Consider the following 13,603-nt stretch of genomic DNA (forward strand, 5'->3'; position numbering starts at 1 on the left):
ATTGATTGTTATAGTGAGATCTTACACTGTATGAACAAATTGCGTTCATAAGCGGTTTCCCGCACAAAACTGCTTTTGTCCAGAATTGCTTAGTAAGTCTCCCTCCGAAGCCAAACCCGAGCAGAATATGTACGGCGTCTACTCGAACCTGATCGGTCAGCAAATAGCCGCCTCGGAATAAACACAGGATGGAAAGAATATATAAGGATTGCCACCTTTTTAAAACGAATGCTCTCCTATTATGCAATTGAGGCAACAAACGCTTCGAACAGCCGCAGCTGAAAATGTATTCACGGAGAAAATTTCACGCCTTGACTATGTTCAAACCGAAACTGCTTGTGCCAACCGCCGCAAGCTGTGGAAAAAGAGACGATATTTTGGGCAACCGAATACGAGCCTGTGTAATCAATCTGGGGAACGAATTTTTCTAATACTGGCACTATCTCAGGTGTGCTGCGTATTCTATTATATTACAGCAGTTCAAGCGCTAAAGGTGAAAAATGAAACAAAGTTCGCCTACTGAAGCACCTGCTTAAAGTTATTCTTATGTATTTTCTTCTGAAGGCCGCAAAAGTTTTGAAGGGTAAGCTCAAGGAAGAATTTGTTCTGCTGCCATTGTTCTTCATATATGGATCCAGTATGCTAGAGATTGAAACAATGGTTATCAAACAAGTGACAGTGAGACAATGCGACAATAACAGGGACTTTGTTTTCTGAGCATCCACTTTGTTTTCGCAAGTCACTTTCTTGCGCTAGTCAGTAAGGAAACGCGGGCTTCAAAAGCACTTCCAATTTTTCAAGGCACACCGGGAAGACCGTCCTTATGGCAGCCTCAAGGTTTGCTGTTGTGTTCCTTTTCCTCACTCTAGGTAAGTGCAAGAAGCTTCCCGTCTTCATTTTTTAAACTGAACAAATTATTATAAAAAGCTTAACTGAGATGCCAAGGGTTGGGAGATGAGGGGCTCATCAGATTATACATAAGCCTAAATTCACTGAAAACAGGGAAAGCGTACAGCGCTCAAAATGTTTGCAGCAATGTAGGGTTGTTTAGACAGGTTATTAGTTGTGAAATCGCCAAAACTGAACATAATTTAATTAGTGGCGGAAAAAAGGCAACCCCGCCGCCGCTTATATCCGAGGCGAAGATTTTGCAAGCTGCATGCTTTGCTGTATACCAACTGAACTACAGCTGCAGTGGTTCTCACTTCTACTTTTGAGTTTATTAGTCCTACGAGTAGCCTAAATTTTAAAGTATTCTGCACCGCTGCCTCAGTCATAGCGGTGGACGTGGAACGTCAAACACACTACCACATTATCCTGCAGCTGTAGTAGATGACACATTTTTATGGCATTACAGCCACCACACAGAGTAGAATAACTCATGATCAGCTACAACTCAATTCTTTTTCTCCGGAACAGTGCTTCCCCATGTTCTGGCCTCTTGTTCATATGAGCCGACCGACCAGGTTTGGGATCTCTCTTTAAAAGTGAGTAAATTTATCTGTTTATGCTTATTCGAGAGACCGTGATAAAGGCAGCTTCATATCTTCCTGGGACTTGGGGCGTGCACTGTGCGACAAGGTTTTGTAGCGATAGCTACGCTATGCCAGCCGCTTCGCGAGGTCAGTGTGGCTGCGCGCTGAACCTTGACACCACCGCTCCACCAGCTGTGCACATGCGCGGAGTGATGTCATTGCCCGCAGCTGCACCGACGGCGGAGATGACGCCGCCGGCCTCGTCAGTTGTGCGCATGCGCGGAGTGACGTCTGCGCACGCAGCTGGTGTGCGCGCAGCGCGCCTACATTGCGCTAGCATTTCGGGACTTCAGCGTGGCGGCGCCGTGGCTGGTCACGTGGTTGGTCACGTGGTTGGTCACGTGGTGCGGAGCAGCTGCAGGTGGCACGGCGTGCCGGCGAAACCGAGTGGGGGAGGAGTGGAGAGGGGGAGAGAGGGAGAGAGCGAATTCACTTCCAGGGACGAAGATGAAGAAGGAAAGCCCAGCGAAACGCAGCGGCGAAAGACTGACTTTGCAATTCGACTGAGCGAGTTCCACTCAGCCAGCTTTAGCCATCGCGTCACCCTAGGTTTAATCAGATCTAATCGACAGCCATTTTTTTTTGTTTTCAAACGTCCCAGATATCGTTGTTTTAGGGCTGATCGAAGCATCCAACGCACGGTAAGTTATAAAATTTCCTAAATGCAGAATAGAATTAGGGCATTACTCACCCAAATATGTGCTCATATGTATAAGTTGCACTGTCACGAGTCGTAATAACAGCTTAACCCTTTCTTTGCCATGCCTATTCGAACGGTCTATTTTGAACGATGGCGCAAAAGGCCCCATTGTGAGCAATCCTCGGCAGTTTTCGGCCAGATAACACCAAATAGTATGTTGCAAAATGTCTGTACTACTGTTTAAAAAAAAGGTTTTAGAGCACAGCTCTTAGGCACTTGTTTCCAGCTTCCGTGTAGTAGTAGTCGCCGTCGTAACCGGTTGTCCAAGTAGCAAGGCAAAACGCCGCCTGGAAGGTGGCTCCCACCGGAAGTTCCTGCAATGTGGCGAGCAGCGTGACAGGCAACCTGGTCGCAGGCCACTTGACAGGCCCCACTAGTCGGAGTACTCGTCATAACACGCCACCTGACAGGTCGCAGGTCACCTGAAGGAAACCTGAAGGAAACGTCACCTACCAAGGCGAAAACGGAGGAATGGACGGCTGGAAGGTGGCTTCCCCGGGAAGAACACAAAGGGTTGCAAAACTAAAATACGTGATGAGCTGCGCTCAAACACCGCATTACCGACTACCGTAACTGTCTGCAATTTTTTTGTCAGCATGAGGTTTTTTTTAAAAACTTCACACCAAATCTGTCAACGCGGAGAGATTGAGAAAGCATGGCGCCCAAGGTGGCGTAATCTTTTGAGTAATGGGGAGCGATTTCACAGGACGAAGGAAGACAGACGAGTTGAAATAGATTTTCAAATCACTCTCTATTAGTCACTGGATTGGTTTGATTTGGTCTGTGGGGGTTTAGAGTCCCAAAACAACTCAGGCTATGACGGACACCGTAGTGGAGAGCTCCGGCTAATTTCAACCACGTGGGGTTCATTAACGTGCACGGACATCGCGCCGTACACGGACCTATAGAATTTCGCCTCCATCAAAATTCGACCGCCGCGGCCGTGATCGAACCGGTGACTTCCGGGTCAGCAGCCGAGCGCCATAACCACTGAATCACCGCGGCGGCTTACTCAGTAGATTACTAACTCGCCCAACGTTTGTCTTGGCATCCTGTTCACCCACTCACTTTACTCAAAAGCGGCGGTGACTTCTGCAGTTTCCCATCACCAACAATTGACTAAACAAGCGACATCTTTGTGCGAAAAGATGACGTCTAAAAGTCTTACTTTAGTTCGCACCGAGCTGATTGTTCCAGGAATCCCAAACTGTCGAGAGATGCCCGTCTGTTACTTTCATTTCTGCCATTGCCTAGGAGATACTCTGAGCTCAGGGTGTCTTGGAAGGTTTGTTGAAAACAAAGCACACAAGACGGACACAGGACGAAGGAAGCGTACACGGACACAGCGCCACTGTAAATGAGAGTTCATTGGACGATCTCCTCTAATACAGGAAGATGTAAGGAAAGAATGACGCGTAGAACAGAAGCGAAAAGACAGATGGCTTGATAATGATCTGATTTCATTTCCATGGCGCATGCTCAGTCAGATATGAAAGTTCTTTTTCCTCAGCGGTACCGAGAGGGTATTAATAGAAGACTGAACAGTTTTGCTTATTCGAAAAGCTTCAGTTATCTCCTGGTCGCTTTTTCGGTGTGCTTTCCAATGAAACATGCCTCTGAAAACATATGGGTGCAGTGTTTGCACTCCCTACATTCGGGAACAAGATGATCTTTTATGGCAGTTTTTTGCACAGCGCCGTGGTGTTAGAACAGGTGTTCATTAAGGCATCCAGCTGTTTCCAGGTGTGATATTTACTGCAATATAAGGGTATATGATAAACGAACCCTTCAGCAGAAGCTACAAAGGGTTCACGGTGTATTATGATGCAACCACCAGGCAGCCGGTAACCGGAATTCAGTCACGCGCACAACCTACCGAGCTTGATGGTTGCGGAGGAAACAACCTTAACATCGATTCCACTGGTAATCTTTTCCGGGTTGTGAATAGCATTGTGCACGTAAGGAACATATACAGTCATATAACAGTTTCTCTTCCATTGATTGAAACCATTATCTCTTCGATTGTTTCTAAGCATCCTACAGGCCACTGCCGACAAAAACTCTGGTTAGTACCTGAGGCTAAAAGGCGCGAGACCGGCTTATGAAACCTACAGTTGCAGGAGCGCCGTGTTCATGTACCTTCCTTTCTTCGTCCCGTGTCCGTCTCGTGCGGTTTGTTTTCATCTAGGCATGAACCAACGCGTTCAGCAGTCTATTCTTCTCCGTTATGGCACCGGGCATGTCGTGAATGATTCCGTGCCAAAGTATGGCGAAATCAGTTATCTACAAGACGGCCCGGGGTCTACCTTGAAATTGGACTCCGGAATAACCGAAAGCACTGCGCGCGAGCAATAGTTTTTAATTTGCTGACCAGAATATTTAGCTTGAAGAGTGGTGCAACACTAAATAATTATTTTTGGCATATTAACGCTCTAAATCTATACTCTGTAGATTTTTATTATCCTAACTTCTGACCGGATACGTTCTATATTTTTGTGATGTTTTTTGCGAGTCTCAAATTTCGCTAAAAAGGATGTTTTCTTTCGTAAGCAAAACGTCTTCCGGCTCGTTCTTTGTATGATTGAAAAGACATTTTATTATCTAAAATACGATGTGCCGGAATAACGAACAGGCTTGAAGATTAGTTGATGAAATATACTTACGCGTACCTCACTCATATTTCCGGTTTCCCGTAGGTGCAAAAGAGTTAAAAAAATGGCTGTGGTCTAGCTCTGGTTAAACCTGGAGTGACGCGATAGCTACAGCTGGCCGAGTGGAACTCGCTCAGTCGAACTGCAAAGTCAGTCTTTCGGCGCTGCGTTTCGCTGGACGTTCCTTCGTCATTTTCGTCCCTGGACGTAGATTCACTCCCTTCCCCCTCTTTCCCTCTCCACTCATGCCCCACTCGGTTTCGCCGCCACCGGCAGTTTCCACCGCGGCCACGGATCCGCCACGCTGAAGGCTCGAAATGTTAGCGTAATGTAGGCGCTCGGAGCGCACACCAGCTGCGTGCTCTGACGTCACCCTGCGCAAGCGCACAACTCACGAGTCGGGCGGCGTCTGCTCCGCCGTCGGCGCAGCGGCAAGGCGCGCGGCGCGCACACCAGCTGCCGGCTATGACGTCACCTCGCGCATGCGAACAGCTGGCGGAGCGGTGTTGCCACGGCTGAGCGCGCAGCCCTGCTGACGCGAAGTGGCTGGCGTTGTGTAGCTATCGCTACAAAACGAGTTACCTTTATATGAACAGGGATCCGCTCGGTTTTTTCGACAGTGAGCGTCGAAGGCGCTCGCCCTGACTCCCGCGTTTTTTATAGGTTATGAAGCGAAGAGAATTCATGCAACTTTAACGACACGGACGAGATGGGAGTACGAGATTTATAAGCAGCCGAGAAAGATATTTGCATCTCCAAATCTCCAACTAATGGTGTGCGCCTACTTCTCGCTTGTCTAGAGCATTTGAGATAATTTTTCATTTTCGGGTCTCAGGTAGGATTACAGAATCAGATATAATGTAAACAAAAACAACTTCCACGCTCCTCAGGCATGCTCACATATGCATCAAGCACGCTGGTGAATTCCTCTTAGCTTCCGATCAATATATGCACCTGAGCCGCTCTTGATATCCTGCGACCATATTTGATGAACATACAGGGTGCTTACTGTGGCACTTGCGGGAGTCCCACGTTTACGTGCCGTTTCCCCCTGTACTGGTCACATGCTGTGCGTAGTTTTCCGTACTTTGCTTGCAATTATGTTTCTCAAGTTATACCAATTGCCTTTTTTCTTTCCGGTTACAGGGAAAATCTGGTCTGCAACTAAGGAAGCGCCAAATATCTGCTTTTCTCCTCGCTGTCCAGGGAGCAAGACTACTTTGGCCCCTTCTTCAAAAAACTATACAGCGATGTAAAGAAAGAAAAACATTAAAACAAGCCACTAAAGGAGGTGAAATGTAGGCTTCTTAGAAAAGAAGAAGAGGGGATGCGTTGAAAACCTGAAGTGAAGAGGCACACGATCCAGAAGGTGGAGGTAGTTGTTCTGACATCGAAGGAGTGCTGGCGGCGTTGAAGATAGTGATGAGTAGAGATGACGAAAGTACCAGTCCAATAAAGCCTACAAAACTCCCTCGTTTAATATATGTGAACTACAGATCTTAATGCTCTTATACACAAGGAAAAGTCAGGAAACGTAATTGAAATAAAAGACTAGAGCAATAGACAGGGAGAGAAAAAGAGAAAAAGACAGGACGGTCGCTAAAACGTAAGCGTAATCTAGGGAACGCAATTTTGGTTCGTGTTGATAAGGGTGAGAAATAATTGCTTAATCATTTCACAGTGCATGTACTTTTGTGGAAACTAGACTGACTAAGCCAGCCACGTGCCAGCCGTGGGCTCCGTATCCATGACAACTGCATTTTGCGCACAGTAGTAGTGATGTTAAGAAAAGTAGGCCTGGAGGTATGGGCATCGCCACAGAAGCCTCTTTAGGAGAAGAAGCACGAAAAGGGCGCTCTTCTTTTAAAAGACCAGAATTCAGTCAAGTAACATGTGCCGTAATTTACGCTGTATCGTAATGCTGAATTGAAAGCTAACAGAGTTCAACTAATTTAAACTTAAAAGCTAAATATCAATAGCCCAGGACCACGAACACTGATGCGAAAAGGGGTGGGACTCGAGGGGTTAGAGTAGGCGGAGAAGAATTTCTCAGGAGACAAAGAACAAATCACTGAGCTGTCGCGATGGCTGTCCCGGCGTTGGTCAGATAACAACAAAGTCGTAAGATTAAAGTTTCTGCGCTGCATGAAGCGGTGTCCTCAATCAATTACAGTAAGGTAATAATTGTATCCTCCATAGAACACCGAGATTTAAAATTGCGATTTTTATAAATGGAGGCTAGAATAAAAAGAAATAACTTGAAGCAGGCTCAAGTCTACCTTTCTTGGACATCTTTTTTAATTGTGAGGCAACAGGGATATATTCCAAGATATTGTTATGAACATATTGATGGCCATTGTCTACTATTCAGATGCGTAGTGAAATAACGTTTTTGAAGTTTGTTCTGCGCTCGCACGGAGTAGTTAAATCTGCCTTTGAGAGCCAATGTGGTGAGGTTTTGGCAATAAATAGCAATAAACTACAAGCATCACTAGGAAGGACCGCCAGACATATAGATTGTTGTAGTACAATCTTAGGACATGCAAAAAAAAGTTTGGTTTCATTTATGGCGTTTAGCGTTACAAAGCAACTCGGGACATAAGAAACGGCGTAGTTGAGAACTCCAGGGTAATTTCGACCACCTGGGGTTTTACGGCGTACACCGACATCGCACAGTACACAAGCATCTTACATTTCGCCTGTCAAAATGTGACCGCCGTGGCTGGTATCGAACCCGTGTCTCCCAGATCTGCAGCCGAGGACCATTGTCACAGCACCACCAACGCTTTTTTTTTCTTCAGTGCCTGTTGCGGCAATTAGAGAAGCACTCCAACCGTAGCTGTTGGTGTGACATAAAAATGTATGTGCTTTAATTTTAACGAGAACATCAACCACGCCAACGACTTCATCACAGAAACCTTGGCTCAGGAGGATGTCACGCAGCTAATATACATTGCCAACAAAATAACTGCGGCTCATACCCTGAGCCACCGACGCTGCTAATAAAAAATTAGTTCATTGACAACCACCCGCTTAAAAGTGCACTTGTCCTCAATATCTCGGTGTCTCATTAGAGGATTCTAAAAACTTTTCTGTGTCTGGAAGGTTTTTGTGTGAGGCATTCAAAAGGCCAAACATTAGACTTCTCTGGTACATGATAAAAATAAGGAAGTTTCCCACGTGGGCAGAAAAGACGACTACAGAAAGATTGCGGTGCTATTCAATTACGTTTTAGGAGGACTAAAAAAGTAAGCAAAAGTTTACTGTGGGCAAAATGAAATACGCTGTAAATTTCAAAGCAAGCCGGTTTATTAGCTTATTTCCTTTGATGTTATTGATGATTGGGGTGACTAAATGTCCTCGCGGTGGGCAAATGACTTCACTTTTGGCTTTTCTCCTTCACCCTAAGAATGAGATCCTTGGCCCGCCCTCACTAACAACCTCATTTCGTCAAATTCCTTGGTCCTCCCTCGCCTTCGCGGTATAAGTGCCGATGTACTGAATTGTGCAGTAGGGTAGCCGGGTTCTAACCTGGCCGCGGCGGCAGCGTTTCCATGGAGGCGAAACGAAAAAGGCTCCCGTGGGTTGTACGATGTGAGTGCCCGTTAAAGATCCCCAGGCGGTCGAGACGCGTGGATCTTCGCATTTCGTAGCTCTCAGTATTCATGAATTCCCGCGTGAAATAGCTTAGGGACTATATATGGTCAAGCTGTAGACGATCACTGGTAAGAGCTGGGTCAGTGGGTCTGGTAATTCTGGCAGCGGCTAAAATGAACTTTGCGTGCGTGAGAATAGGGGTCTGTGAAATCTTAGAAAAATCCTCACAACACTCTAAGGACCAAATCAGAGGATAGTGCTGGAAGAATTTTAGCCACAAAATTCCCCCGGCTGTGGAAGAGTAGACGATGCCATAATTAATCTCCGGCCGACCTTTCAACCGCTGTAAACTCCATAACCTTGGAGTTGGAGCAGCGACAAACTACTCCACCTCACTTGCGGAAAAAGGGAGATTCGGTCTGGTGACCGCTGGCAAAGGTCACACCTGGTAAGCCGCGGATCGGAGACTTGGTGAACACACAGGAGATTTACAAAAAAAAATACTCAGAATCAAGTCGCGAAATGACATTATCACGCTCAGCGTTTAAGAGTAACAACGCGATTCCCAAAATGCAAGGCAGTGAAGCGTACGCGACTGAGGAATCACATATCACATTATGTATCAGATCGTAGTGAGGCAAGTCGACAGCATGAAGGCCAGAACAAGAAGAACGCACGTTTATTGCTTGGCATCGTACTTATTGCTTTCGCGATAGCGCAGCTTACGCACTGCGCATGTCAGGCACACAGTCATCTTGTTATCACGCAAGCCCGACACATCCTTCCATGGTTAGCACAAGATAATTGTTCAATTTCATGCTAATTGATTGAAGGCAGCATCATGACGAACACGTTGGGGAGGCTTCACGATGCGAGTCGACCTCCTCAGAGTAATGGCACTTGCAGGTTGCTCTGGGACGGTAACTGAAGCCGAATACGTGCCAGCATGGGCTGGAAATTGCTGACGCAGCCCTGGGGGCTGCTGCGGTGTTGCGCTTGCAGTGCTAGAAGGCTGCGGTGTTGCACTCCCCGGGTTGTTAGTCGCATTTGGCTCAGCCTAAACTGCGCAGTCGTTGTCGGTGTCATCGCCTCTTGATTCAATATACTGCTCACCGGAATGAAGCACGTGTCTCCTGTTGCACCGAAGAACACGATGACTTTCAGTTACGCCGTTGGCAGGACCTCGGGGCAACTTTTCCATTCACCTTTCGTTTCCATGACCAAGATTTGTCTCGCAGCCTGACGACGTCACATTTAGCTAGTGGAGGCAACAGCTGTCCTTTGTGCGCCTGGCGGTGCTTTTTAACTTCAGTAGTCTTGATACTACCGAAATCAGGGAGGTTAGATCGAAGGCGCCTGCCTTGAAGAATTTCGCCAGGGGATTGACCATCAGCCAGTGGTGTTGGTCGGTAGGCCAAAAAGTCTAGCCAGACGTCCTGTCATTCATTCTTCATTATCCCCTTGACTACTTGCGCAACTTTTTTCTGCGAGACCGTTAGACTGTGGGTAGTGCGCACTAGACGTGACGTGTGCGAAGTCGTGCTCTTTAGCGAAGGCTGCGAACTCTTGGCTTGAAAATTGGGGTCCATTGTCAGTGCACAGTTCGACAGGAATGCCGTACCGAACAAACACAGCGCTGAGAGCTGCAACAACACTTCTTGCACTTGTGTCGGGAAGCTTCTCGATATTTGGGAAGTTAGAAAGAGCGTCATATACGTCCACGTAAGAATGTTCCCCAAAACAAAAGACTCTGTACCATGCACACTGCGACATCGGGCGCATTAACAAGTGTTCCTTGGCTTGCTGGTTCGCGAACTTTCTGCATGTACAGCAGTTTTGAAAGAGTACTGCGATGTCGTTGTTCAGGCCTGACCAGAAAAAGAGTTGTGTTGCTCTTTCTTTGCATTTGTTTAAACCAAGGTGGCCGGCATGAATCCTTCTCAAGATATCCAGTCGCATGCTTTTCGGTATGAGAGCTTTCGTAGCCTTGAACGGAATTCCACCGATTACGGGCTGTTCAGAAGAAAAAAGTTACAGTTCACCTTGAATTTGTTTTCCTGCTGATAAAATTCCCGACGACCGTCTGCAAGTAGCAGTCACGAACAGTTTCCTTCGCCAGCTTCTTTTGCGTTGTTTCCGTGACTAGGCAGTTCAGGAGCTGTAGTGCGTGAACTTCGACGTCTTCCGGGGCACCAGCATCGTCGACGTTTCCGAGAATAGTCGCTCGAGACAGCATGTCCGCCAAGACCAGGCACTTCCCTGGAACGTACTGTAGAACATAGTCGTACCTGAGAAGTAAAAAAAAAAATCTCTGGCATGTCACAAGTTCCTTTACAAGCGATTGACGGAAGTGGTTTGTGGGCGGTCTCGATGATGACCGTCTGTCCATACACGAACCGGTGACACTTCTCGCAACCGAACAGAATTCCGAGCGCCTCTTTTTCAGTTTGCGCGTAACGCTGCTCCGGCAGTGTTAATACTCGTGAAGCATATGCTACTGGTCGCCAGTGACCACCGTAACACTGCAAAAGTGCCGCTCCGACGCCTTCTTTGGATGCATCGCATGTTAGTTTTGTTTCCTTTTTGGGGTCAACCATTGCTAGCAAGGGCGCTGGCGCGAGTGTCTGGGTGATGCTTTTCCATTCTTTTGCGTGGTTTTCGCTCCACTCGAACTCAACTTGTGGTCTGATAAGCGCTCAGAGTAGCGATGTTCTGTCCGACAACAGTGGCACATATTTTCCAAAGTACTTAACCACTCCTAACTTGCGCTGCACATCGGCTTTGTTTTTTTTTTTTGGTGTTGGCATTTGCACCAGATTTCGCACAAGCTTCGGGTTCGGGGATATTACTCTTTGTTCGATAACGTCACTTAGAAAATGCACCTCTGTTAAACCGAAATTGCATTTTTCGACGTTGAATGTTAACCCCGCTTTTTCGGCAGCTTTCAGAACTGCTACAAGCCGTTCATCATACTCTTGACGTGTAGTCCCCACACCAGAATATCATCGATATACACGTGTACTGCTGGCAGCCCGTCAAACATCTGAATCAGCATTCTGTGAAAAACTTCCGGTTCCGATTCGATGCCAAACGGCAAGCACATATAATGGTATCCACCGAAGGGTGTGGCAAAAGTACATATTTTCGATGTTCTGTCATCGAGCGGTGTCTGATGAAATCCAGAGTTCGCGTCTAGGCAACTGAATTAGCAAGCGTAGGTCAATTCTGCTTCAATATCTTGGCGCCTGGGAAGCTGGCAGTGTTGCCTCTTTATATGCATCTCATTGATCTTTCTTGCATCTATGCACATTCTAAGTCTGGCGTCCTTCTTTTTGACCAAAACCAAAAGCTTACCCAGTGGGCATGTCCGTCTTCTTTTTTGATGATGCCAGCTCTCTCCATTTTCTGATGCTCGTCGCGAAGGAGTTGGCGCAGACAGGGGTACCCGCCGCGCTGGCTGGACTACAGGGACAGCAGCTGGCTGTAGTTCCATGCTGTATGGTTGCTTTAAGCAAACTACACCCTCGAAGAAGTGCCTAAACTGCTTGATTGTTTCGTATTCAGCAGAAGTGCTGACAGTGTCTACTGTGCGCTGCACAAGGCCCAAAGCTTCGCATGTGCGAAGCCCCAGTATTCCCCGGGAGCAATTTTTCACCACGTAAAATTTTACTGTAGTTTCGGCATTTCCAACGGTTGCTTTAGGGACTGTTGTTCCGAAACTCGTGATTATGTGTCCGTTGTAAGCTCGCAGCACGGAGCTCGTAAGATTCAGTTCGGAAGTTTGCAACTTGCGGTATACTGAAAATGATAAAAGGCTTGCTTGTGCTCCGGTATCCACCTTGACTAATGCTTCACGACCCGCCACTTGTGCTTCCACAGTCCAGTCCCACTACTGCAACTTTCGATGCCGACGTCAAGAACGTCAAACTTGTGGTGGGAGGTTTCTTTTTATTCGACTCCCGGTAGCTGGCTGGTGAGCCGGCGAAGCGGGCTGTCGGCGTTGCTGGCGAGGCCGGTTGCCGAAAGCCTTCTCTGATGCACGAGCGAGAGCTTCTGTTCTCCGCGAGGCAGGTCGCGCCAAGTTCATCTTCATCAGCGCCGCTGGGGATGCCAGCGCCGCTACAAACTCATCATCAAAGTAAAGTTCGCCGACTACGCCGACGACTTCGCTCACGACCGTCCTGGCCGGGCAACAAATCGCCAAGTGATGAAAGTATCGGCAGGAGTTGCACCTTTTTCCATAGGCAGGACACTGTCTTTGTTCGTGCCGTCGGTTGCATTTCTTGCACCAGTACCGACAACTTACCGAATTACCGACAACTGCACTGGTCCCTTGTGCTCTACGCGGCGGCAGCATGATGCCCTATTACGAGAGACTGCGTCAATGCTGTCATCTGGCCTAGCCCAGGCCCGATTTCTTTCTGTCACTGATTCTGCTATCCTGCACATTTCTTCGGCCTTTTAATCGCTTTTTCGTAGAAATTTTTGGCGCAGTTTGGGCTTATTCGTCCCGAAAACGATCTGATCTCTGATCATAGAATCGTGCAGTGCATGGAAATTGCACTGCGCTGCTTGCTTCTTGAGGTCTGGAATAAATCTTTCGAACGGCTCTCCATCTTCTTTTTTCCTCGAGCGAAAAACATACCGGTCATGCACTTCACTGCTTACCTCAGCACAGTGTGCTTCAAATTTCCTGAAGAAGATGTCATAATCTTCCTTTTCCTCCTGCTTGTCAAACTTGAACGTGTTGAAGACGTCAAGCGCTTCATCTCCGGCAACGCTCAACAGGAGCGCAGCTTTTGCTGCTCCGCTCCTTTGATGGTTCTTTGACGTGGTCGCCTTGATGAAGAGTTCCAGTTTTTGCCTAAACCACTTCCAATTCTGCGACAAGTTATCCGAGAGCTGCAAAGGTTCCTGGGGCTTCAGCATCGGAAACGCTTGCACCGCGGCGTCTCCCGCTTTCGGTTTACCTTCGTGCTCCAGCTGGGCCACCGCGCTCCTAGCTACGCCCTGCCCAAGTGGACACTTCTTACACCTTGTATCAGATCGCAGTGACGCCTCTCGACAGCATGAAGGCCAGCAGAAGAAGAACGCACGTTTATTGCGGGGCATCGTACTTA

General features: G+C 47.5%; 1 long non-coding RNA gene across 1 annotated transcript; it reads left to right on the forward strand.

Moving 5' to 3' along the window:
• Positions 1–720: 720 nt before the first annotated feature.
• LOC144121694 (uncharacterized) lies at positions 721–6,377 on the forward strand. Its single transcript, XR_013312672.1, has 3 exons — positions 721–869; positions 1,420–1,487; positions 6,033–6,377. It is a non-coding gene; the product is annotated as an uncharacterized LOC144121694 (long non-coding RNA).
• The last annotated feature ends 7,226 nt before the right edge of the window (positions 6,378–13,603 follow it).

This window comes from Amblyomma americanum, chromosome 2, assembly GCF_052857255.1.
Source record: "Amblyomma americanum isolate KBUSLIRL-KWMA chromosome 2, ASM5285725v1, whole genome shotgun sequence".
Lineage (NCBI taxonomy): Eukaryota > Metazoa > Arthropoda > Arachnida > Ixodida > Ixodidae > Amblyomma > Amblyomma americanum.